Source organism: Armigeres subalbatus, chromosome 2 (genome assembly GCF_024139115.2).
Source record: "Armigeres subalbatus isolate Guangzhou_Male chromosome 2, GZ_Asu_2, whole genome shotgun sequence".
NCBI lineage: Eukaryota > Metazoa > Arthropoda > Insecta > Diptera > Culicidae > Armigeres > Armigeres subalbatus.
The window spans coordinates 86,800,727-86,826,829 of record NC_085140.1 but is presented as its reverse complement, the minus strand read 5'-3'; the positions used below and the strand labels follow the sequence as shown (position 1 = coordinate 86,826,829).

Here is a 26,103-nt window from a genome sequence, read left to right as displayed (position 1 = left end):
GTAGGACTGATCGATAAAGCCGATAAATAAATCAATCTAAATCCAATTCCTGAATCCTAAATTCTTAAGTTTGATATATCGTCATTACTTGTCATTATTTATCAGTTCAGGTTTTCAGCCTGGCAGCGCACTTGCGCCGCGATCCAACTTCGTTTCCCCCAGGGATATCTCATCAACTGCTCAAATCATCAAATTCCCAACCCCGTTTTCTCGGTATAAGAAAAATTTGTTTTTGCTCATTTTTTACAAACTGCATTTTTAGAAACACATAATGATAAAATATAATTTAATTTTCATTCGGCATAAAATGTTTTATGGATTCAATTCGAACGGCTTTCAAACACGCAGTGCGGTATGACTTGTAAGTGTTGCAAAAAGCGTGGAACGGATCTTTCCGGCTGGTTCTCAGCGGCCAATTCATGGATTTGCAATCTGTTGTCACTAACGAAGTCCTGATATCCTACAGATTGTAACTGGAAAGAATCATGACAATTGGACTAAAAACACCTCGGGACAAAGTTGCCCATCCACGCTTTTTGCATAGGTTGGTATTTGCGGTGTTAAAAGGTAATCGGTCGTTTTCAGGACCAGAAATTTTACATAAGATATAAAAAGGAGATTAAGCTAATCGGACACCAGATACATCATTTAATTTAAGAAAAGGTAGAAGCTGAGGCGAACTTTCTTCAAAGTGTAAAACATAATCATTTGAAGGCGGCAGAAAATTGTCGTCGGTAGCAGAATCACAAATGTTCGTCGATGCAAACATTTTATTTGCATGTAAGGCGTCTCGTAGAAGGCAAAAATGTATTTGCATGGAAAGTAAGTCATAGAGTGGCTGACGTTGGAGTCAGAAGTAGTGAAGTGAAATCTCGCTTAACTTTTCAAAAGGACCTAAGTAACATTTTTTTCATGAATTAATTTGAGTACTACAATCAAAAGCTTTCATGTTTCTCTGTTGATTGCGCTATTCAAATTAATTCATGGAAAAAATGTTACTTAGGTCCTTTTGAAAAGTTAAGTGAGAAATTTTCTCTCAAGATTCTGGACAATTTTAATATTTTTAGTCTCGCCAGTTTTGTTCAAAACCAGTGACATAAGTGATTAAATTAATTATCTTATAATATGCAAACACGATGGCACTACATTCCTCAATGTAACAACCTGTTTAGTTTAGTAGTTTGTTTAGTTTAGAATATTTTATGTCTCTGTTCTACAATTCGAGAATAGTACATCAATTCAATAATTAAATACTAGTTTTGGTCTACGATTTAATTCTGAATTTTGATCAGATATTGGGATAATGGACTCGTAATTCAAACAACATACATACTATTGACCTTTTGTTCTTAGCCTCATCTAATTGAGTTCTGTGACCTTTATTTCTGAGTTCAAACCCATTTCACTTGCAACCTACAGTTGGACAACCTATGTAGGAAATAGACTCTTCAGTCTTGATGTGATGTGAACACAAAGTCCAAGTTGACATAGTTGTTATGATATTCTCCGCTTTTACATAATTCCCATTCCGACTTTCGTCGCATTTTGCTTAGTTCAACTCGTAAACAACACGAAGCGGAAAGTATCACACCGTTGCGATTGCTGTTTTTTGTTGAACAAACAATCGCTTCTGGCACAAAACTCACCTTATCTAGCGAAGTAGAAGAAAAAAGCGGGCCTTGCCCGACTAACAACGACGGCGGACCTTTGCTAGATGAATGTAATTCTGGTGGTGATGATGATGATGATGGTGAATAGAAGTAGCAAAAGCGTAAACGTTCGCAGCAGTTCATTCGATGGGCAAGACGCCAGTGCAATTCTTAGTTATTTGCATACCCTCACACTCTCCGCTATTGAATCTTGGGTGCGCGACCCAGAAAGCAACGAAATTCAATGAAGCCAGTGACGAATGACGGGGAACGTGCGTCGGTTCGCATGAATGGACGCGAACGTTACTAATGTCTACAGTCTTGCTGGACGTTCGATGGTTGTGTTTCTACGTTACAAATTATATGCGTGTTGAGTGTCCAAAATAGAGGCACAAGCGAGCGATGGTCTCTATTCCTTGGAATTTGTTGAACTGCGCCTCGGGCGGCAACGAGGTTGTGGTCAAGGTTGAGAAATGTGAATCAGCGTGGCACATCGCCTTTTCGCTACTGGATGAGACTGGAATAAAATAAGGCAACTTTTCATCAAAGGAAAATATTCTGTTCTGTCTACTCATTTGCCAATCCTTCGGCGAACGTGTAATCACCTGAAATACATTTCATTGTATTCAATTATGTCAGCAGAGGTGGCAAAAGTACCATGTTAATGGCCAAGGTCATGTTTTCCAGAATGGCACCGAATGGTGCTGGTTACAGCTTGTTTAATCTGCTGAAGAATGCCTCATCTGCGACGTAACAATTTACGTAATAAAGCCGGTCCGTTACCGGAAAGCTGCGTTCAGAGCAAACAACTCTTCACGGAATTGGCGGCACAGCATTTTGCAACCTGTGCTGTAAAGGTAAAGTGCTGTTAAACTCCGTCCAGTTGTCCAGTCCGCGCGCACACACGGGTAGGATAGGTAACCGTAATCCAATTTGTCACGTGTAAACCGTTGTCACATGCCATCATCCCGGGCGATGATGGCGCATTGTTTGCACTATTTTTAAACCAAGGGGAACAGAAATAGTGGTCGCAAGCGTACAAAGTGCACGATATGAGCTACCGACTATATTGGCATCGTGTTTATTTTTGTACGCCCCAGGGCTCTAATCATATCACGTTATGGATTCCAAGTGTGTGACCCCTCACGCTGCAGAACTTGACCGTGCCTACGGTTCGTTTCTTGTATTGGATGGGAAATTCCGACGACACGCTTGTCGCATTCCTAAACTCGTGAGATTATCAAGTGGCAGTAAAAATCACTCGCGCTGTGGTTGTTTACAAACACTTGACGGTCCGATCACATCGTGTTGTTTGTTTTGTTATTTTGCGGTGAATAGACGAAGTAAGTACACGGAGCATTCTAATCTGTCAAGTGGATTCTCCCCACCCGCCCTGTGGTCAGTCATGCGATAAGATGGAATCTCGTTTAATGACCCGTCCCGACGAGGGGGTCATGACTGCTCGTTACGAATGGTGAAATTTAGAACACAGGAAAGCGGTTAGGAAATTCCGATTATAAATTTAAATTTATGAGTGTTTTCGGGTTTTCTTAATCAGTGTTAAATCGGGATTAAGTGTCGATCATTGGGATAAAAAAAAAACCCTCATCACTGAATAGCATGGGGTTTTCCATACAGAAACAGGTAAGAAGTCGGCTTTTTTGAAACTGTCGTGAAACATTTGCTCTTCGTTAGAAATAAATAATACTTTGCTTTTGTGGTTCATTTTTGAACTGGTATAAAGTATAAAAATAAATAAAAGATTCGATAGTTTAATAACCCTATTGAATTCACTAGCCGTGTTAAGTTCAAAATACCAAAGATATTTTCAATTTATATTGATTTAAACTTGCAAGAATCCATTGCAAGGTATGACAATGGGAATGATGTGGGAAAATCGATTAGGTATGACAAAAAATAGCGAAACTTTTTGAGCTCACACAATTTACCATTTATTTTAAAATTTGTTTCAAAATAAGTTTACCTCAAGAGTGAGCAGAAATTTTATTTGATCATTTCCCTTATGAAATTGTCAAAAAAAAAAACTGATCTAAAAAATTGATCTACTTCCAATGGTCAAAATTTTAAATTTTATATGTGTCAGAATACTGTTAATTCTAATATTCATAAATATTTATGCAGGATAGTTTTCAAAATCTTTTTTAATTACAGTTTTGTCAATTTGGAATGTTGGGAGATCGAAGTAAATGACGTGTTGAACTTTTCACGCGAGGTCTGAACCTCAAAAATCATTTTGGCTGGCTTTGGTTCGTACTGTGCCACGCGGATGAATGCTGAGAACCAACGGAAGTTCTTTCGCGAATGATCATAATGTTGTTGGTCTTGTTCGACCATGTTGAAATTGTTATGTGCTTGAAGCTGTTGCTGATAATCTGGTGAGATCTTTTCATGTTATCTATATTTATACTCAATGTAGATTGGAAATCCTACAATAAGAGATCGGCAAAGACGCCATCTTGTTTCCAATAGAAAGGTGAAAAGCGGTTCGAATTGGACTTGTTTAGATTTTGCATCAATAAGAAGCAAACAAAAAGTTCATGTGATGCCAATACTATTTTTATGATTTAATACATTTTCATGTGTTGCCATTTCGACAGTTTTTCACTCCGCCGGTCTCTGGTTACAGGGTTGCTAATGAACTAGATGAAGTATGATCGGAACCATTTACCTTCCAGAAAATCCAGTTCAGTTCAGTTTCGAATTTCCGAAGGGAAATTCTTTCGAATTTCCGAAGGAAATTATTTCGAATTTCCGAAGGAAATTATTTCAATTTCGAAGGAAATTCTTTCGAATTTCCGAAGGAAATTTCTTCGAATTTCGAAGGAAATTCCTTCAATTTCCGAAGGAAATTCCTTCGAATTCCGAAGGAAATTCCTTCAATTTCGAAGGAAATTCCTTCGAATTTCCGAAGGAAATTCATTCAATTTCCGAAGAGAAATTCCTTCGAATTTCGAAGGAAATTCCTTCGAATTTCCGAAGGAAATTCCTTCAATTTCGAAGGAAATTCCTTCGAATTCCGAAGGAAATTCCTTCGAATTTCGAAGGAAGTTCCTACAATTTCGAAGGAAATTCCTACGAATTTCGAAGGAAATTCCTGCAATTTCGAAGGAAATTACGAATTTCGAAGAAATTCCTACGAATTTCGAAGGAAATTCTTCGAATTTCGAAAGGGAAATTCCTTGAATTTCAAAAGGGAAATTCCTTCGAATTTCGAAGGAAATTCCTTCGAATTTCCGAAGGAAATTCCTTCAATTTCGAAGGGAAATTCCTTCGAATTTCGAAGGAAATTCCTTGAATTTCGAAGGAAATTCCTTCGAATTTCGAAGGAAATTCCTTCGAATTTCCGAAGGAAATTCCTTCGAATTTGAAGGAAATTCCTTCGAATTCGAAGGAAATTCCTTCGAATTTCGAAGGAAATTCCTTCGATTTTCCGAAGGAAATTCTTCGAATTTCGAAGGAAATTCTTCAATTTCCGAAGGAAATTCCTTCGAATTCCGAAGGAAATTCCTTCGAATTTCCGAAGGAAATTCCTTCAATTTCGAAGGAAATTCCTTCAATTTCCGAAGGAAATTCCTTCGAAGGAAATTCCTTCAATTTCGAAGGAAATTCCTTCAATTTCGAAGGGAAATTCCTTCGAATTTCGAAGGAAATTCCTTCGAATTTCCGAAGGAAATTCCTTCGAATTTCCGAAGGAAATTCCTTCGAATTTCGAAGGAAATCTTCGAATTTCGAAGGAAATTCCTTCGATTTCGAAGGAAATTCTTCGAATTTCGAAGGAAATTCCTTCAATTTCCGAAGGAAATTCTTCGAATTTCCGAAGGGAAATTCCTTCGATTTCGAAGGAAATCTTCGAATTTCCGAAGGAAATTCCTTCGAATTCGAAGGAAATTCTTCGAATTTCCGAAGGAAATTCTTCGATTTCCGAAGGAAATTCCTTCGAATTCGAAGGAAATTCTTCGAATTCGAAGGAAATTCCTTCGAATTCGAAGGAAATTCTTCGAATTTCGAAGGAAATTCCTTCGAATTTCCGAAGGAAATTCCTTCAATTTCGAAGGAAATTCCTTCGAATTTCCGAAGGAAATTCCTTCGAATTTGAAGGAAATTCCTTCGAATTTCCGAAGGAAATTCTTCGAATTTCGAAGGAAATTCCTTCGAATTTCCGAAGGAAATTCTTCGAATTTCGAAGGAAATTCTTCGAATTTCGAAGGAAATTCCTTCGAATTTCCGAAGGAAATTCCTTCAATTTCGAAGGGAAATTCCTTCGAATTTCGAAGGAATTCCTTCGAATTTCCGAAGGAAATTCCTTCGAATTTCGAAGGAAATTCCTTCGAATTTCGAAGGAAATTCCTTCGAATTTCCGAAGGAAATTCCTTCGAATTTCGAAGGAAATTCCTTCGAATTCGAAGGAAATTCCTTCGAATTTCGAAGGAAATTCCTTCGAATTTCGAAGGAAATTCTTCGAATTTCCGAAGGAAATTCCTTCGAATTTCGAAGGAAATTCCTTCGAATTTCGAAGGAAATTTCTTCGAATTTCCGAATGGAAATTCCTTCGAATTTCCGAAGGGAAATTTCTTCGAATTTCGAAGGAAATTCCTTCGAATTTCGAAGGAAATTCCTTCGAATTTCCGAAGGAAATTCCTTCGAATTTCGAAGGAAATTCTTCGAATTTCGAAGGAAATTCCTTCGAATTTCGAAGGAAATTCCTTCGAATTTCGAAGGAAATTCCTTCGAATTTCCGAAGGAAATTCCTTCGAATTTCCGAAGGAAATTCTTCGAATTTCGAAGGAAATTCCTTCGAATTTCGAAGGAAATTCCTTCGAATTTCCGAAGGAAATTCCTTCGAATTTCGAAGGAAATTCCTTCGAATTTCGAAGGAAATTCCTTCGAATTTCGAAGGAAATTCCTTCGAATTTCGAAGGAAATTCCTTCGAATTTCCGAAGGAAATTCTGAATTTTCGAAGGAAATTCCTTCAATTTCGAAGGAAATTCCTTCGAATTTCGAAGGAAATTCCTTCGAATTTCCGAAGGAAATTCCTTCGAATTTCGAAGGAAATTCTTCGAATTTCCGAAGGGAAATTCTTCGAATTTCGAAGGAAATTCCTTCGAATTTCGAAGGAAATTCCTTCGAATTTCGAAGGAAATTCCTTCGAATTTCCGAAGGGAAATTCCTTTGAATTTCCGAAGGGAAATTCCTTTGAATTTCCGAAGGGAAATTCCTTCGAATTTCCGAAGGGAAATTCCTTCGAATTTCCGAAGGGAAATTCCTTCGAATTTCCGAAGGGAAATTCCTTCGAATTTCCGAAGGGAAATTCATTCGAATTTCCGAAGGGAAATTCATTCGAATTTCCGAAGGGAAATTCATTCGAATTTCCGAAGGGAAATTCATTCGAATTTTCGAAGGGAAATTCATTCGAATTTCCGAAGGGAAATTCATTCGAATTTCCGAAGGGAAATTCATTCGAATTTCCGAAGGGAAATTCATTCGAATTTCCGAAGGAAAATTCATTCGAATTTCCGAAGGGAAATTCATTCGAATTTCCGAAGGGAAATTCATTCGAATTTCCGAAGGGAAATTCATTCGAATTTCCGAAGGGAAATTCATTCGAATTTCCGAAGGGAAATTCCTTCGAATTTCCGAAGGGAAATTCATTTGAATTTCCGAAGGGAAATTCATTCTGATTTTGAAAAGGGAAAGCTTTCAAATTCTTGGAAAAAAATTCATTGGAATTTTGGAATCATTTGGAATCTTTTTCGAATTCCCAAAAAGAGTTTTCATTCAATTTCCGAAGGGAAATTCCTTCGAATTTCCGAAGGGAAATTCCTGCGAATTTCCGAAGGGAAATTCCTTCGAATTTCCGAAGGAAATTCCTTCGAATTTCCGAAGGAAATTCCTTCGAATTTCCGAAGGAAATTCCTTCGAATTTCCGAAGGAAATTCCTTCGAATTCGAAGGAAATTCCTTCGAATTTCGAAGGAAATTCCTTCAATTTCCGAAGGAAATTCCTTCGAATTTCCGAAGGAAATTCCTTCGAATTTCCGAAGGAAATTCCTTCGAATTTCCGAAGGAAATTCCTTCGAATTTCCGAAGGAAATTCTTCGAATTTCCGAAGGAAATTCTTCAATTTCGAAGGAAATTCTTCGAATTTCCGAAGGAAATTCCTTCGAATTTCCGAAGGAAATTCCTTCGAATTTCGAAGGAAATTCCTTCGAATTTCCGAAGGAAATTCCTTCGAATTTCGAAGGAAATTCCTTCGAATTTCGAAGGAAATTCCTTCGAATTTCGAAGGAAATTCCTTCGAATTTCCGAATGGAAATTCCTTCGAATTCGAAGGAAATTCCTTCGAATTTCCGAAGGAAATTCCTTCCAATTTCCGAAGGAAAATTCCTTCGAATTTCCGAAGGAAATTCCTTCGAATTTCGAAGGAAATTCCTTCGAATTTCGAAGGAAATTCCTTCGAATTTCGAAGGAAATTCCTTCGAATTCGAAGGAAATTCCTTCGAATTTCCGAAGGAAATTCCTTCGAATTTCGAAGGAAATTCCTTCGAATTTTCGAAGGAAATTCCTTCGAATTTTCGAAGGAAATTCCTTCGAATTTCGAAGGAAATTCCTTCGAATTTCGAAGGAAATTCCTTCGAATTTCGAAGGAAATTCCTTCGAATTTCCGAAGGAAATTCCTTCGAATTTCGAAGGAAATTCCTTCAATTCCGAAGGAAATTCCTTCAATTTCGAAGGAAATTCCTTCGAATTTGAAGGAAATTCTTCGAATTTCCGAAGGAAATTCCTTCGAATTTCGAAGGAAATTCCTTCGAATTTGAAGGAAATTCCTTCGAATTTCGAAGGAAATTCCTTCGAATTTCGAAGGAAATTCCTTTGAATTTCGAAGGAAATTCTTTGAATTTCGAAGGAAATTCCTTCGAATTTCCGAAGGAAATTCCTTCGAATTTCGAAGGAAATTCCTTCGAATTTCCGAAGGAAATTCCTTCGAATTTCGAAGGAAATTCATTCGACTTCGAAGGAAATTCATTCAATTTCGAAGGAAATTCATTCAATTTCCGAAGGGAAATTCTTCCGAATTTCCGAAGGGAAATTCTTCCGAATTTCCGAAGGGAAATTCTCCCGAATTTCCGAAGGGAAATTCATTTGAATTTCCGAAGGGAAATTCATTCTGATTTCAAAAAGGAAAAGCTTTCAAATTCTTGGAAAAAAATTCATTGGAATTTTGGTAGATAACTTTTTCGAATTCCCAAAAAGAGTTTTCATTCGAATTCTCTAAGGGAAATTCCTTCGAACTTTGGAAGGTAATTTCTTTTGAATTTCCGAAAGAAAATTCTTTCGAATTTCCGAGGTTCTATTTTTTCGAATTTCCGAAGGTAAATTCTTTCGAATTCTCCAAGGATTTTTTTTAAAATTTCGTAACTGGTTTTCAGAGAAAGTTTTTTTTGTAACGATTGTTCGAGAGAAATATTTATGATCTACAAATGTCCTCGATTTTCCGATTGAAAACTTTAGAATTACGACATTTTTTTGCAATTTTCTCTATTTTTTGGAATTCTTATTAGGATTTTTTTTCGAAGCGGGCTTGGTAGTCATATGGCTACTGCTTCTGCCTCATACGCAGGAGGTCGTGGGTTCAATCCCAGGTCCGTTCCATTCTCCTACTTTGTATCTTTCTCTTTATTTCTCATGTTCTAGCAATAGCTAGAACTGGAAATGGACTTCCATACCGTTTCCATTACTATTCCTATACCTTCAACTTGAGTATTTTAACAGTAATCTGCTAGAATTGGAAATGAACTATAGAGCTCGTTTCCTACATCCAATTAGAAATTCCATCAGTTACCTTTCTCCTATCTATCACATTGGCAGCTCGTTAACCAAGACGGACCTCTGCCTCTCCAACCTAACCCAGAAACTCCAACAAATTCCGCATGAACTCGTGGCAAGTGCAGAGGTATATTCGGGCGAGTGATTGCATCATCATTTCCTCCCCCTTCCCTACATTGACTTGCATTCTGACGTGGCAGGCGCCAGTATGGCCTAACAAATGAGATCACCAGTACTTGTACATTGAAGATGTGTGCTAGTCCTAAGCAAACATCTGTTGGTTCCCTGTGCAAGAACAGATGATCTGGTCATAATGGAGTAGCAACTACGAGCAGTCAATCAAGCTCAAGCTCAAGCTCATTCTTATTAGGATTTTTTTCGTATTTTATTTGGAATTCCATTCTGGCGTTTTTTGGTTTTTGGGTTCTAAACATTGTTCTGATCAACTTTCTTGTTTAAGATAGCCATGAGCTGATTATCTCGAAAATAGATTTTTTCCTTAGAAGTTTGTCAAAATATCTCTTTGAAAGTCGTATAGGATATTTCATAGGAGACTCAAAGTTTGTCGACATTTTATTCTGACACCCGCTAGAGTTTTCTTTGAGAGTGGTTAAATCTAGAACATCATTTGAAAATGGTCGGCGAATATGTACATCAAATGTTACAAAACATGCGATCTTGTGCAGTGAAGCAGTTTCTTGAGATGAATAAATGAAGCAATAACACAATTTTTTCCATGCTTTTTTTAAACGTGAAATATAAATATTGCCATGTGTCTTATGATACTGACTTAAATGGCGAATACCAATGAATCGCCTGCTTTGAGCGTGCTTACAGCGGCACACTAGGAGTTAACTTTCTGAAATCAGTGTGGCGAAAGGCATCTAAGGTTCGATTTCTCAAAATTAAGCACTTTCATCAAAAAAATATTTGGTAGGCATGGTAGCGGACACCTTCCTACATAATTGGTACCAAATAGTTTTTCATGAAAAGTTTCTTATTTTGAGAAAACCCGCGTTAGATGACTTTCGCCATACAAATTTCTGGCGGTTAACTCTTGCTGGCTATTTTGCGCATATACTATAGCGCCTGGATGTGACAGCGGCGGGTAGAAAATCAGCCACTGCCAATAAGTCATTTAAAACTCCTTATCCTCTTCAGGGAGAAAGTTCTGACATCCTAGGTTCTGAATATGCTTACTTTGATCAAGCATGATTTAGTTGTTGTAACTGCATTGAAGGGCAAAAGTTGTCAAACTTGAGTTCGAAAACCGAAGAATGTTTTCGTCTGCATCAACACAAAAATAGATATGTTTATTTGTGGTAATTTTTATTCTCAACCTTGATTCCCAACCATATCTAATACACCTTTCTTACTTTTATTCTCTTTGCAGGTAAATATAATCGATTGAACACAGCCACGCTTCCGGTGGTGGTTCAAATTGGCCTTTAAGCCTTCGGGAGCCACACTATTCTGTTCGATCCGCAACAATCAATCAAACGGCTTCCCCTTCGAGTCGGTTGTCACAAACTAATTCACAGTTGGTATTTGCATCGCCAACGTTGACGGCGCCGGGCATTCGTGCCGTGGAGGGTTCAATTATAAAATCGATTTGTTCCGCACCGGTCATCCAGTCATTTCTTTTAGCGCACAGAGAACAGACGCCATCGGCCAGATCAGCTCAGGTATGATTCACCGTCTATTATCATTATTTTCTGATTGGTCGTTATCTGTCGTACCCGTACGTATGTGGAAGGTTATTTGTAGTGGGGGCTTATTAGTGCGGATTGACGTAACGAAAGCAACCAGGGGGGTCAGAATTGAAAGAAGATGCGGATTATATAATGAGTGAGTCATGCAATTTGCTGAGGATTGATGAATGATGAATGACGGATATTAATAATAGCATATTGTGACTCAAATTTAAATTGAAGTTTTCGTTTGCAAACAATTTTGTGTAATTTGCAAGCTCATCTTTCCAAATACGAGATTTAATTCACGTCTGGCAGGCAATGAATACGAAAATTTAACGCGAAACTCTGTCCACTCTGATTATTTTCGGCAAAATCAAGGTCATTTAACACCGACGCATTCCAGTATTTGCTGCACCATGCGATCAGATTCGTGGATGCAACCCTTGTTACAATACTCCACATCACACACCAACGGATACGTTCGCTGCAACCTAATCAAAATGCTTCCCATTTTCCGACGCTCAGCTGGCTGGCTGGCAGTAATCACCTTTCTAACCTAGCTTCCACCGAATGCGATTCGACTCGACCGACATGCGCCTCATTGCGAATCCCGTTCGAGCTGATTCCCGTTTTCCAGCCATTAGCTGCACAACTTTGCGAGCCAATGCACCACCGCACCGCACCGGTCCAATTAGTGGGACTGGGTAAAGCGCCACCGAAACCGAACGCGATCGCGATGGGTCTTGTTGGTCGTCGTTGGTTCGTCGCCTCGTTGGAAATTGGGCCAGTTGGGTTCGTGACGGGTGCGCGCGGTGGATTGCTTCCGGAGATCTATGGGCGAACGGAGTTGCATGCGATTCGTTCGACGGAGGTACGCCTTCATTACGCTTTGCGATCGACCAACGGGACCGATGGGGCTCTTGGAATTGAGGCGATGGGAAGTAGGAGTTTGTCGTTTGGTGCAATCAGTTCATGTCTATTGTGGCTCGTGCATAATCAGTGTTAATTACTACTTATTTCGTTTGAAGAAACAGAGGCGTTCGTTGACCACGATTCGTCTAAAATAACAACACCGATGCATTAAAATAACGAAGTAAATGATACTTAAGTGACATTTTTTAGTCAATTTTGAACTGATTATGGTAATACAAAAGATTTAAGAACTTCACCCTAATTTGTGGATTTTCAACTGGAGATAAAACTTTTACAATTTCCATGCAAGCTAAATGTTCTAAATCTTTTCAAATCAAACTAATTTTTTAAAACTGTAGCACTGTAGAATCTTTTTACAAAAATTCATGAATTAGTCATCGAATGACTAATAAGGCAGCCGATTTAAGCTTACTACTTTTTAACCTTCAATGAGGTTTTCCTAATTTTGCTGTTTCCCACCCAGCTTCATCACCTTTCAATCAAAGAATTCCGACAAATGATGCGGCGCGGTAAACACCTTCCCGACACTTTCCATTTTGATGGATAATAATTTTCCCACCGTATGTATCGTCCCCTCGCACCGCCGCAAGCTACCATAGGCACGGGGATGAAAGGTTAGTTTTACATAAATTGTGCAAACGATCGGTGTCCGTCCATCCGATCCGCCGCGACGGTATGTACTTATGCAAATTTGCTGCAACAAGCAACCCATATGCAGCATAATTATGGCTAATCATATTCGTCGGTGAGTTGGGGGAACGACGGTGGCTGTAGCGTCGTGCGCGGGAATGATGGGAGGGAGCATAAAAGCTGCGAGGCCCGTTAGAGGAAGCACGCTGAAAATAATCCACACGGCAGATTGAATTACTTCAAACCCAATTTTTGTTATGTTTCAGGGACTTTTATTCCTAGAAACAATGCAGATGAATGAGATTTCGTTACAGCACGTTAGAATTTTCTGAGCTTGCACTCTTTATATTTAGTTTGACAATGGAACAGACTATTATTTACTTAATAAAATTGTTATGATATTATTTATTACATTATTTATTATTCATTCTGAAATTTATAGCTCATTTATGTTATGTTCAAAATGTGACTTCTGTATACAATTTCTTCCAAAATTGTTTATATTATATTCGATTTAGTTTGGATTATTTTGGGAGTGCATACCATCAAGTGTCTATCAGCAAAACGTGTCGATACGGTACGGATGGTTATTATGGGATAATCAACCAATGTGGGAAATATGCAAATGCAATCGTAGATCGTCAAAAAGGTTTGTAGGTATGTGATAAATTACCAATTTTGTAATTAAAAATTGAAGGGTGAAATTAAAGGCTTGGAATGGCAAACTTTTGCACTCATGAAAAACATAATCAAGTGTGTTATATCAGGATAAAGGGTTTGGTTTCATCAAGTGCATGATATCATGACATGAAACACTGAATTTGCTTCACCTTTCGCATCGGTTCGATTCTGTTCGTGATTCTGTTGGAATCTTCGAAAGGATGCTGCTCGAATCTAAAGTTCGAGTTTCCGCAGGAATTACATTCGAATGTTCGCAGGAGTTCCGATCACATCCCTGCAGAGATTTCATTTGAATCCCTAATAAAAATTCAGAGGTAGGAATTTTGTTTGAATCCTTGAGAAGATTCTGCTCGAATCCCTGAGGGGAATCTGCTAAAATCACTGAGATGTTTCATGTGGGTTCTACTGCTCGAATCCCTGTAGGGATTCTGCTCGAATCTCTATGAGGTTCTGCTCAAATCCCTGTGAAGATTCTGCTCGAATCCCTGAAGGGATTTTTCTCGAATCCCTGAAGAGATCCTGCTCTGTAGGGGTTCTGCTCGAATCCCTTATGGAATTCTGCTTGAGTCCCTGAGAGGATTATGCTTGAATCCCTTGAGGAACGCATCGCCAATATCTGAGAGAATTCTGCTCGAGTCCCTGAAGCGATTCTGCTCAAACCCCTGGAGGGATTCTGCTCGGACCCCTGAAGAGATTCTTCTCGAACCCCTGAAGGATATCCTGCTCAAATACATGTAGGAATTCTGCTCGAATCCATGGAAGGATTCTGCTCGAATCCTTGAGGGGATTCTGCTCGAATCCCTGAGAGGATTCTGCTCGAATTCCGGAGTGGATTCTGCTCAAATTCCTGAGAGCATTCTGCTCGAATCCCTGAGTAGATTCTGCTCGAATCCCTGAGAGGATTCAGCTTGCATCCCAAAAGGGATTCTGTTTGAATCTCTGAGGGATTTTTGCTCGAACCCCTTAAGAAATTCTGCCCGAATTCTTGGAAAAATTCTGCTCGAGTCTCTAAGCAAAATTCTGTTCAAATCCCTGAAGGAATTCTGCTCAATTTCTGAAGTAATTCTGCTCGAATCTCTGAGAGAATTCTGCTCGAATCCCTGAGTGGATTCTGCTCGAATCCCTGAGTGGATTCTGCTGGAATCCCTGAGTGGATTATGCTCGAATCCCTGAGTGGATTCTGCTCGAATCCCTGAGTGGATTCTGCTCGAATCCCTGAGTGGATTCTGCTCGAATCCCTGAGTGGATTCTGCTCGAATCCCTGAGTGGATTCTGCTCGAATCCCTGAGAGGATTCAGCTCGCATCCCAAAAGGGATTCTGTTTGAATCCCTGAGTGGCTTTTGCTCGAACTCCTGAAGAATTCTGCCCGAATCCCTGGAAGAAATCTGCTTGAGTCTCTGAGCAAAATACTGCTCGAATTCCTGAAGGAATTCTGCTCAATTTCTGAAGGAATTCTGCTCAATTTCTGAAGGAATTCTGCTCGAATCTCTAAGGGAATTCTGCTCGAATCTCTGATGAAATTCTGCTCGAATCCCTGTGGAGAATCCACTCAGGATTGCGCTCAAATCCCTGAGGGAATCTGCTCGAACCCCTGAAGAGATTCTGCTCGAACCCCTAAAGGATGTCCTGCTCAAATACATGTAGAAATTCTGCTCGAATCCATGGAAGGATTCTGCTCGAATCCTTGAGGGGATTGTGCTCGAATTCCTGAAGGGATTCTGCTCGAATCGCTGAATGGATTCTGCTCGAATCCTTGAATGGATTCTGCTCGAATCCTTGAATGGATTCTGCTCGAATCCCTGAGGGGATTCAGCTCGCATCCCAAAAGGGATTCTGTTTGAATCCCTGAGAGCTTTATGCTCGAATCTCTGAAGGAATTCTGACCGAATCACTGAGAAAATTCTGCTTGAGTCTCTGAGAAAATTCTGCTCGAATCCCTGAGGGAATTCTGCTCGAATTTCTGAAGGAATTCTACTCGAATCTCAAAGAGAATTCTGCTCGAATCTCTGAGGGAATTCTGCTCAAATCTCTGAGAATATTCTGCTCGAATCCCTGTGGAGAATCCACTCAGGATTCCGCTCAAATCCCTGAGGGAATTTTGCTCGAATCCCTGGATGGATTCTACTTGAGTCCATGAGTCCGAGTCGAATTCTGCTCGAATCCTTGAGGGAATTCTGCTCGAATCCCTGAGGGAATTCTGCTCGAATCCCTGAAGGAATTCTGATCGAATCCCTGAGGGAATTCTGCTCTAATCCCTGAGGGAATTCTGCTCGAATCCCTGAGGGAATTCCACTGGAATCCCTGAGGGAATTCTGCTTGAATCCCTGAGGGGATTCTGCTCGAATCCCTGAACGGATTCTGCTCGAATCCCTGAAGGGATTCTCCTCGGAACCCTAAAGGGATTCTCCTCGAATCCCTAAAGGGATTCTCCTAGAATCCCTAAGGAGATTCTCCACGAATCCCTAAGGGGATTCTGCCCGAATTCTTCAGGGGATTCTGCTTGATTCTGCTTGAATCCCTGAGGGGATTCTGCTTGAATCCCTGAGAAGATTCTGCTTGCATCCCTGAGGTAATTCTGCTTGAATCCCTGAGGGGATTCTGCTTGAATCCCTGAGAAGATTCTGCTTGCATCCCTGAGGGAATTCTGCTTGAATCCCTGAGGGGATTCTGCTTGAATCCCTGAAGGGATTCTGTTCGAATCCCTGGGGGTTTCTGTTAGAATCCCTGAGGGGATTCTGTTCGAATCCCTGAGGGGATTCTGTCCGAATCCCTGAGGGGATTCTGTTCGAATCCCTGAAGGCGTTCTGTTCGAATCCCTGAGGGAATTCTGTTCGAGTTCCTGAGTAGATTCTGATCAAATCCCTGAGTGGATTCTGCTTGAATCCCTGAGTGGATTCTGCTTGAATTCCTGAACGGACTCTGCTCAAATCCCTGAACGGATTCTGCTCGAATCCCTGAACGGATTCTGCTTGAATCCCTGAGGATATTCTGCTCGGATCCCTGAAGGGATTCTGCTCGAATGCCTGAAGGGAATTTGCTCCAATCCTTGAGGGGATTCTGCAGCAGCCATGGACGGGATGCTGCTGCAATTCTGGAGGGGATTCTGCTGGCACCCCGGAGGGGATTTTGCTCCAATGCCGAGGGGGATTCTGCTCCAATCCCGAGGGTGATTTCACTCAAATCTCGTAGGGGATTCTGCTCGTATCCTGGAGGGCGTTTTGCACGAATTTCTGAGTGCGCTCTGTGGGGTTCTGCTCGAATTCCTATGGGGTTCTTCTCAAATCCCGGAGGGGGTTCTGCACGAATTCCTGAGTGCGCCCTGTGAGGATTCTTCTCGAATTCTTATAGGGTTTTGCTCGAATTTCTATAGGGTTCTGCTCGAATCCCTCGAGGGATTCTGCCTGAATCTCTGAAGGGATTCTGCTCGAATCTCGGAAGGGATTCTGCTCGAATCCCTGAAGAAATTTTTCTCGAGTCCATGAAGAAATTCTGCTTGAATCTCTATAGAGATTCTGCTCGAATTCTTGTAGGGATTTTGCTCACTCCCCTATGGAGATTCTGCTCGAATCCTTTTGGGGATTCTGCTCGAATCCCTGCAGAGATTCTGCTTGAATCTCAATAGAGATTCTGCTCGAATCCCCATTAGGATTCTGCTTGAATCCTTGTAGAGATTCTGCTCGTATCGCTGTAGGGGTTTTGCTTGAATCCCTGTAAGGATTCTGCTCGAATCTCTGAAGTGTTTCTGCTTGAATCCCTGAAGGAATTTTGCTCGAATCACTGAAGCGATTCTGTTTGAATCTCGGAAGGGATTTTGCTCGAATCCATGGAAAGATTCTGCTCGAATCTCTGGAGGTATTTCTCTTTTGTTCTCCCTTTGTGGATTCTGCTTGAAGCCCTTAGGAAATTTTGCTAAAATACCAGAAGGCATTCTGCTCAAATAGCAGAAGGAATTCTGGTCAAATCCCTGGTAGGATTCTACTCGAAGCCCTGGTGGGATTCTGTTCAATCCCTGGTGGAATTCTGCTCGAATCCCTGAAAGGATTCTGCTCGAATCCCCCAGGGGATTCTGCTCGAATCGTTGATACTCAAATACTTGGAAGGATTCTGCTCGACTCCCTGAAGGAATTATACTCGAATCCCTGAACTAATTCTACTCGAATTCCTGAAGGAATTCTACTCGAATATCTGAAGGAATTCTACTCGAATCCCTGAAGAGATTCTACTCAATCTCCTGTAGAAATTCTGCTAAATCCCTGTAGGGATTCTACTCGAATCGTTGAGGAGATTCTTCTCAAATACTTGGAGGGATTCTGCTCGAATCCCTGAAGGAATTCTACTCGAATCCTTGAAGAGATTATACACGAATCCACGAAGGAATTCTACTCGAATTCCTGAAGGAATTCTACTCGAATCCCTGAAGGAATTCTACTCGAATCCCTAAAGGAATTCTACTCGAATCCCTGACGGAATTTTATTCGAAACCCTGAAGAAATTCTACTCGAATCCCTGAAGGAATTCTACTCGAATCCCTGAAGGGATTCTACTCAATCTCTTGTAGAAATTCTGCTAAATCCCTCTAGGGATTCTACTCGAATCCCTTAAGGGATTCTGTTGAATCTCTGAGGGTATTCTGCTCGAATCTCTGAGGGGAATCTGCTCCAATCTCCGAGGGGTTTTGTTCGAATTCTTGAGGGGATTCTGTTATAATTCCTCAGGGGATTCTGCTCGATTTCTTGGATGGATTCTGCTCGAATCTCTGAGGGGTTTCTGCTCGAATCTCTGAAGGAATTCTGCTCGAATCCCTTAGAGGATTCGGTTTGAAGTCCTGAGGGGATTCTGCTCGAATGCCAGAGGGGATTCTGCTCGAATCCCTGAAGAAGTTTCTGTTCGAATATTTAGAGAAGATTTTGCTCGAATCCTTGAGGGGATTCTGCTTTGATCCCTGAAGGAGATTCTGCTCGAATACCTTAGATGATTCTACTCGAGTCCCTTAGAGGATTCTGCTCGAATCATTGAGGGGATTCTGCTCAAATATCTGAGGGGATACTACTCGAATTCCTGTACAGATTCTGCTCGAATCTCTTGTGTGGTTCTGCTAGGAAAAGTGCTCGAATAGCGGAATTCTGCCTCAATTCCTATAAATATTCTGCCAGACTCCCCGTTGGGATTCTGCTTGAGTCTGCTGGGAATCTGATACAGAGTGCTTAAGCTTAAGTCCATTTCATGATTCTGCTCGATTTCACTTAGGGATTCTGCACGAATCTTAGTAGGATCTGTTTTTGAATCTGTATAGGAACTCTGCTTGATTTTTCTTATTATGTTCGCATGAATCCTTGTAGGGATTCCTCTTCCATTTCAGTAGGGATTCTGCACGAATCTCCGTAAAAAATCTGCCAAATTTTGCGTAAGGATAGCGTAAAAATCCCATTAGAAATTAAGCTCACATCTTCATAACGACTCTGCTCAGATTCGTAATCGTTGTAATCGTTATAATCGTTGCCATCTAGAGATAATGTTTGTATCTTCGCAAAAATTTAGTTCGAATCCCCTGTTTGAACCCCACAGGGATTCTTTGGGAATATTCGGAGGAATCCTTCGTAGGGATTTTCTTGGAATCCCAGAAAGGTTTTGCTTGAATACTTGTAAAAAATCTGCTTGAATCCATACAGAGATTTTGAACGCATCCCTGTATGGATTCTGCTTGAATCCCTGTAAGGATTCTCTAAGGAGAGATTTTTTTGAATTGCCACAAAGATTATGTTGTGTGTTTTTTATATAATTAGTTTAGCTTTGTTTGAAAGCTAATAATAAAGTCATACCTTGAACAGATTCGAATATTAAATTAGTTGATCCAATTTCAAGCTAGTGCTTTCTAAATTATACTTTAACTTTGTATGAATTCTAATTGAATTAGAATCAAATTTTAGTTTACATAATACGTAATCGAGAAACTATAAAAAATATAACCAACAAACCATACCTACTGAATAGTCTGGCACCCTGCACTCTGATCTTATACAAATGAACAGGAATGCGTCCACCAATGTTAGACCATCAATAGAGCTCACCTTGCTCTCATGGTAAACCACAAAATATAGAGCAAACAGAGCTCCTCCATCCGTTCACTGTGCTTCAGCTTCCCGTTACTGCGGGGACCCCACCTGGGCCAAGTGTATCGAAATTCAATTTACTTACTTCTGCTGTGACAGCGCGACGGCACCCTCCAAGAACAAGGGAGACCGAGCACGCGTGCGACTCGGCCCGACGATAGCCATCCATCATCATGCGGTTCTACCTCCTTTGCTGCACCGACGACGACGACACAGTGTGCAAACAGGCAGCAGAGACGGGTCGCCTGAAGTAACCCATTAATAACAACCACAGTTTCGAGCGAATCGGTTGTTGGATCGACCCACCAAGAGGGGGAACACCTTCTCGCGGGGCGAAGCGGAGAAGTACATGAACATGAGTCCGACAGTGTACCGATGATGGTTATTATTTGTTGCTCAAGGACCGACAACGTCTCAGCAGCCAGCGTTGTCGTCGTCGAACTGGTCGCTTTTTTGTATCCGGTTCGGGAGGCCGAATGCCTGGGCGGACGTACCCACAGAATGTTGACGGTCTTGAGTGATTTGTGGTTCGGAGTTGTTTTTCGAAACTGGATCAAAGGTCGACCGGAAAGTGCAAGAGGTGTGAATGTGACGGTTTTTTCACTTCCTAATTTGACCGTTCGTAAAATATATTTGTTCTTTTAAAATTATAGCTGATCTCTTTGCTTTTTAGTTTAGAGAAATATTCAAGCAAAGTCTCAAACAGTTTTAATTTATAGAGGCTGAGACTCCACATCAAAAAGATACATCTCTTTTGCAAAGCCTGTACTCTAGAGCCGACGAGAAGTCGAATAGTTTGAAACTTCAAGCTTCCGAACCAAAAGATGATCTTAATTAGCATGTAGGAAATCTATATCATGACGAAATTCGAGGTACGCCTTCCTTTCACTCGATTCATTTGAACGTGAGCGGAGATGACTTGGCTCATTCGGGCTGGGGGATGATTATGTCTCGATTTCGACAAACCGAACAAAACAATAAAAAAGCCTTCAATTTCAAATCGATCCATCGATTGATTCGCGAAACGAATTGAACACATATGTAGCTGCTCTTGTGCGTCAATCTCGCGAGGGCCCTTTCAAAAGTTTGCCATGCCAAAAATAAACCCAGGAAACGGAGCGGCGGGGAAGACGACGTAGATGATGATGATGATGTGTGCGTAGAGTAGATTGGTTTGGTATCTCGATGGAGCAAGAAGACGAAAATAATTTTCTTTTTCGATAAATAATTTTCACACAATGTGAGAACATTTAAATATTTTGGTAAATACATAAACTGCCGCTATACAGATAAGATTGACTTGCGGTTAGCGGCAGTAAAGGTCATTTACAGTATTAACAGAACAATAAATGCTACATGAAAAAACGTCGAAACAGGTTTACATTGTACACCGCTTTTCCCTATTGCGATCGCTAAGTAATCGTATCGCCTCTAGTATTCAGCATGCCGCGTAGCGTCGCATCGTCTCGGAACACCCACGGCCAACGCAACTAGAAACAGAAAAAAAGGTCGGGGAGAGTACTGCTGCCCATTGTGCAAATCGCAAGTAAACATAAAACAACAATTGTAAATACAGGAAGGAGTTCAATTATATCAATTACCCCGCACAACTGAACTGGTGTTGCCGCTGGTGGTTCAATTTCTTGGAACTAGTTATGGCGTCTCGTCGCATCGTCGTCCTCGCTTCGTCTGAGGGGTCGATCGATTTTCCAATTTCGAGCTGAGTGCGGTTATGAGGCTCTAGGCTAGAATGACTATTGATTACAAATTCTAATAAGCCAATATCGCAGTGTATCAATTCTCTTTCCGGGTAGTTTTGAATACATGCTTTTATGCAATGCGTAGTTTGCTGGGTGATACAAGGATGTTAGCAGAAAAAAATATATTTTTTTAAACTAGTGATGATAGTAACGATGCATTTTGTAGTTTTTTACACCATTTTTGTCATTCAACATACACAACATTCAGGTGCAAAATGAATTCACAAGCGCTGAATGTATTACGCTGATTTAAAAAAAATGTACCTTATTTTATTTGCTAATTATTCAATACTAGTCGACCCAGCAGACGTTGTCCTGCATAGTAGGCGAAAACGCGCGGTGAACTGCCCATGCGAAATGTCCATACGAATTTTAGTTTTTCACGATTTACTCAACTTTACTAATAATTTTCGCATGAGGAAATATCATATAAACCCGTCGGAAACGGTAACCAACATACCTGCTGAAGGAATGAATAAAATCCAGCCAGCCGTTTTCGAGTTATGCGGATACGAACACAGACCATTTCATTTTTATTATATAGATTAGATCGATACAAATATTTGAAAACAATTATGTCTCCCCCGCCCTCGTTTTTTTGCCCAAAAATAACAATTTTGAGAATTTCCAAAACATTCTTCAACAAATCTGAGGAGTTTTATTGGTTTTTTTCCATTTGAAAATTTATTTTTTATTGAAAAACCCATCCCCCCTCCCTTGACCATATAGAGACCAGTAGGACATTATTTAAATTTGTAACGGCCTAACTGCATTTATTTGTTAGATTAGGTGTCTTTGTTTGATCAACAAAAGTCTAGACACCATAATTTTCTATTTTGACGTAAACTACGTCTAAGGGGAAGACTCTGATACAGGATGTCAAATGAGAATTTCAAAACTGGAGACCGTCACGAAATCATGTAAGATTTGTAACACTAATAGGTCCTTTATCTTTCAATGGATTTTAATGATTTATATATCAATCGATTCGTAAACTTTCCACCAATTTGCTAGTAGTATTGAAACTATTGATTATCAACGCTAAACTATTGAAAATTTTAGTTCTTTCATGCATCATGCATCCCTTATACAGCGCGTCCCAATCCTTGCCTACTTTTAGGGTATTATCTATTATTGAACTGGGTTGTATGAATGGGGTGGCCCAGCCGCTAGACAGTGGAGTCCCTACTCCTTCATAGAGTGGAAGATGTTGCTAAGCTGGGTAGTATTGTCGTGGGATGGTTCCTTCTCTTCTATATAGAGCGGCATAGTTGGTTCAGTGTACTATATTTGGTTTTACGTAGTTTACGTCGAGCGGTCGTGTCTTGTATACAACCCCAAATTTTTTATGTCATTCTTCAATATTGGCGTACGTATGGTGTTGCAAATATTGCAACGAAAGACAAAGAATTTCTGGTTTTTAAAACTATTTATTCCTAAAATCGATCAGTATTGACATTTTTATTGTCGTAAAGTAGCATCCGGAAATCGAAGTTTGCCACCACAGAGAAACAGACGTCTCACTCAACGTATGTTCCATCGTACACCTTTTTAACGGTTTATTTAACTTTTTGTAGGTGGTCAATCGGCCACCGATGGCGCTTTCATCGATTTTGCTTGTGTTTGACGTTTGCACACTACCGCCATCTGGTTGCCGCTTGACCAATACCGGGATTTTAGCATTGGGCGACAATGTTTTCGTGACGATGATTTTGATTGCATTTTGTTCTAAGTGAGACGTCTGTTTCTCTGTGTTGCCACCATATCAAGATTCAAGATTGACGACTTTGTTGGAATGGCCCGAAACATATGCAATATGGTCATTGTCTGACCTTGCTCAATGAGCAGAAGCCGGAAATTGACGTTAAGGACACTCCTTACACTCCAAATAAAAGCCTTGTATTAAAACTTTGCAAAATTGTCTTTGCTAAGATTTTATACAATAATTGTGGGATTTGTTTTTGGGTGTGGTAGATTCTGTACGTCTAAAACACTTTCGAGCATTCCAATATTAAGACTTTGTCATGCCATTTGGCCGAATGCCGTTTGGCTGAAATTAAAAAAAAAAACAGATTAATCCACCTAGCGGTGATGGTGCCTTTCTCGCTTCTTTCGAGTGAGTAATTTCTACGCACTTTTGGTCAAAAAAAGTGTATTGACCATAACTTCTGAGCCTATAGTCCGATCCAGCCAATTTTCAACAGCAAACAATGGGACCGGATTCTGCATCGAATGCAACTTCTTGCGAGCAAATCGGCTGAGGGTACATATGTGACTAAAATGAGTGAGATTTTGAAAATGAATTTTGGACATATCTTCGAAACCCATAGTCCGATTGGGCCAATTTTCAATGCGAAATAATTGGGCAAGATTCTACGTCGAATGAAACTTGTTGCGAGTAAATCAGCTAAGAGTAAGTGCCTAAAAAGTGAGTGAGATTTTTTCTTATAAAGAAATATATTTTGGCCACAATTCCGAAGCACATAGTCCGAATGAGCCAATTTTCAATACGAAACAATGGGACAAGATTCCGCGTCGAATGCAACTTGTTGCGAGAAAATCCGTTAAAGATAAATGCCTGAAAAATGAGTGAGATTATTTTGCGCACACACATACACACACACATACACACACACGCACACACAGACATCACCTCAATTCGTCGAGCTGAGTCGATTGGTATACATATAATACTATGGGTCTCCAAAACTTCTATAAAAAGTTCGTTTGTAGAGCGAACATATAGCCTTTCTTTACGTACACAGATAAAAATATGTTGTGATTTTAAATGTATTTTCATGCACATATTTGGAGCATGCAAATAAACGTAACATTCAATCGATCTCACTATTCTTTTAAATCGAAATAAATGTAAACGGTGCTTGCTTGTAAAATTCAATAAAATTTTATTGAATTTCGAATGCTAATTCGTTTGATGGGATAAGCTGCAATTTTACACGTCGTTGAATTTTCAAAATTATTTGCTGTGTATACTTTGTATACGAGAAAGGCAAAAAGCAAATAAGTCGATCAAAATATTTTAAACCAAATACATAATCTTAATAATATTCAAAATGTTACCTGACAGGTATAAACCCTTCGTTTTATCACAGACAAGCAAACGTACCGGGCTTGGTCAAAATTATAGGGCGGGATTTTTTGACGTAGGACTACGTCTGTCTTTTCTATATTGGGGTACACTTTACGATTGCGAAAATCAGGGACCGTCACGAAAATATGATAGACTTAAAACTTTAATATCTCAGCCGTTTCTCGATGGATTTTCATTTTTGTTGGACCATTCGATCAAGAATGAGTCAACGCTTCTTTGTATTTATATGAAAATAGTGATTTTCAACTATTTATTGTCGAAAATTGATAAAAAGTTTAGAAATAGGTAAACCAACCAATCACGTACATGCATCACTAGCCAGACATCAAAAATCAATCACTTGCGGGTTTGGATCTAATCCTCAGTTTGAACAAGATTTCACGCAGAGCGGACGCATCAAAGCGATCGCAGCGGAGCGGACATAGCATCACAATCCATCGCATTGGTGGTGGTCTTCGGTGTGTTGTTGCAGATCATTCAACCTCAACGAACCAGCATTTTATATGAAGAAAGGGTTGACTATAAAAATAGCACTGTTGCGATCCCGTGCCGCCAGTGGCGATGCTTTTATTACATTATTGGGAAAGCGCATTGGGGAAAGAAAATTGGCTCTTCTCAGGACTAGCATTTTCTGAACAGAAAGGTTTAATCGCAAAAATGGACTGTTTCGGTGGCATCGGCGTTTGGCGTGGAAACTTGGTTTCTGTTAGTGATTGCATCCATTCAACTTTACGGGCTTAATTTATTGAATACAAGAAAGCTGCTTTCCGGCGCGCTACCCATTTTGATCGGGATTCCGCAAAGAGCGCACACTACGAAAAAGTCATGTAACATTATGTCATTTAAGACCGACATATGCAAGCGAACCAAAAGACGCTTTATTGCGTTCAAATTAATTTTTACAAGGCTCTGAAAATGTGTATCCTAAATTTTATACGGCCAAAAAAAACTAGTGTATGAAGCAGCTCTGCTGTGCCAAAGGCTTGCTTGGCTAAAGCATTTGATGAGTTTGATTGCCTTACGTAAGCGGTCGCGTGTACTCAGACGACTAATGACGGTGAAAGACCGACACTTGATTACAATTAATTGCATATTATTCGGCAACTCGGCCGTACGAAAACCATTTTTTGTTAAATATCTTGGCTGTGCATATGCACAGCACATGTTTCGAAATGGACAAATTGATATGAAATTTGCGAAAAAGAATCCACGTGTCTTGGAGAGACTCGAACCCTCAACCTCCTACTCTCTAGATATGCGTGATAACCCTTACACAACAAGACCACTTAAAGGTCACAACAAGACCACTCAAAGGTCACTCGGATTCTGATGGCTTTTCCGCAAACGTTTCGAGTGGAAAATGGATTTTCAGTTATAATTCGTTGAAAAATGACGACAAAGCCATTGGTAATAATTATTTTGAATCTCATGTGTTAGATCATGGCGTGATTAGCGTGAAAAATATTTTGCCTTTCTTGCATATTTGTAAACTGTAACGTGCCTTGTTTTGATTTGTTTTACGTAAAATCTATTTTTTTAAATCTCTTATTTATTTTTGTTGCATTTTTTCCCGCTTACAAGGCAGTGGCAAATAACATTCTCCGACATTGTCTGTGGAATCCCCATCATTATGGCTCGCGCGCACCGGATAGCAGCTTTCTTATATCTAATGAAGAAATTCCATAAGC

The 26,103-nt window shown here is 40.0% G+C and overlaps 1 protein-coding gene across 7 annotated transcripts in view; it reads left to right on the top strand.

Annotated features, from left to right (window-relative positions):
• Positions 1–26,103, top strand: part of LOC134209733 (terminal nucleotidyltransferase 5C) — a 288,881-nt gene that overhangs the window by 229,244 nt on the left and 33,534 nt on the right. The window contains exon 1 of one of the 7 annotated variants that reach the window (XM_062685749.1): positions 10,940–11,179. The exons of the other annotated variants lie outside the window; for them this stretch is intronic. The gene's annotated coding sequence lies outside the window, so the exon portion shown is untranslated. Of the gene's footprint in view, positions 1–10,939; positions 11,180–26,103 lie in introns of those variants that run through there. 7 annotated transcript variants of the gene reach the window in all.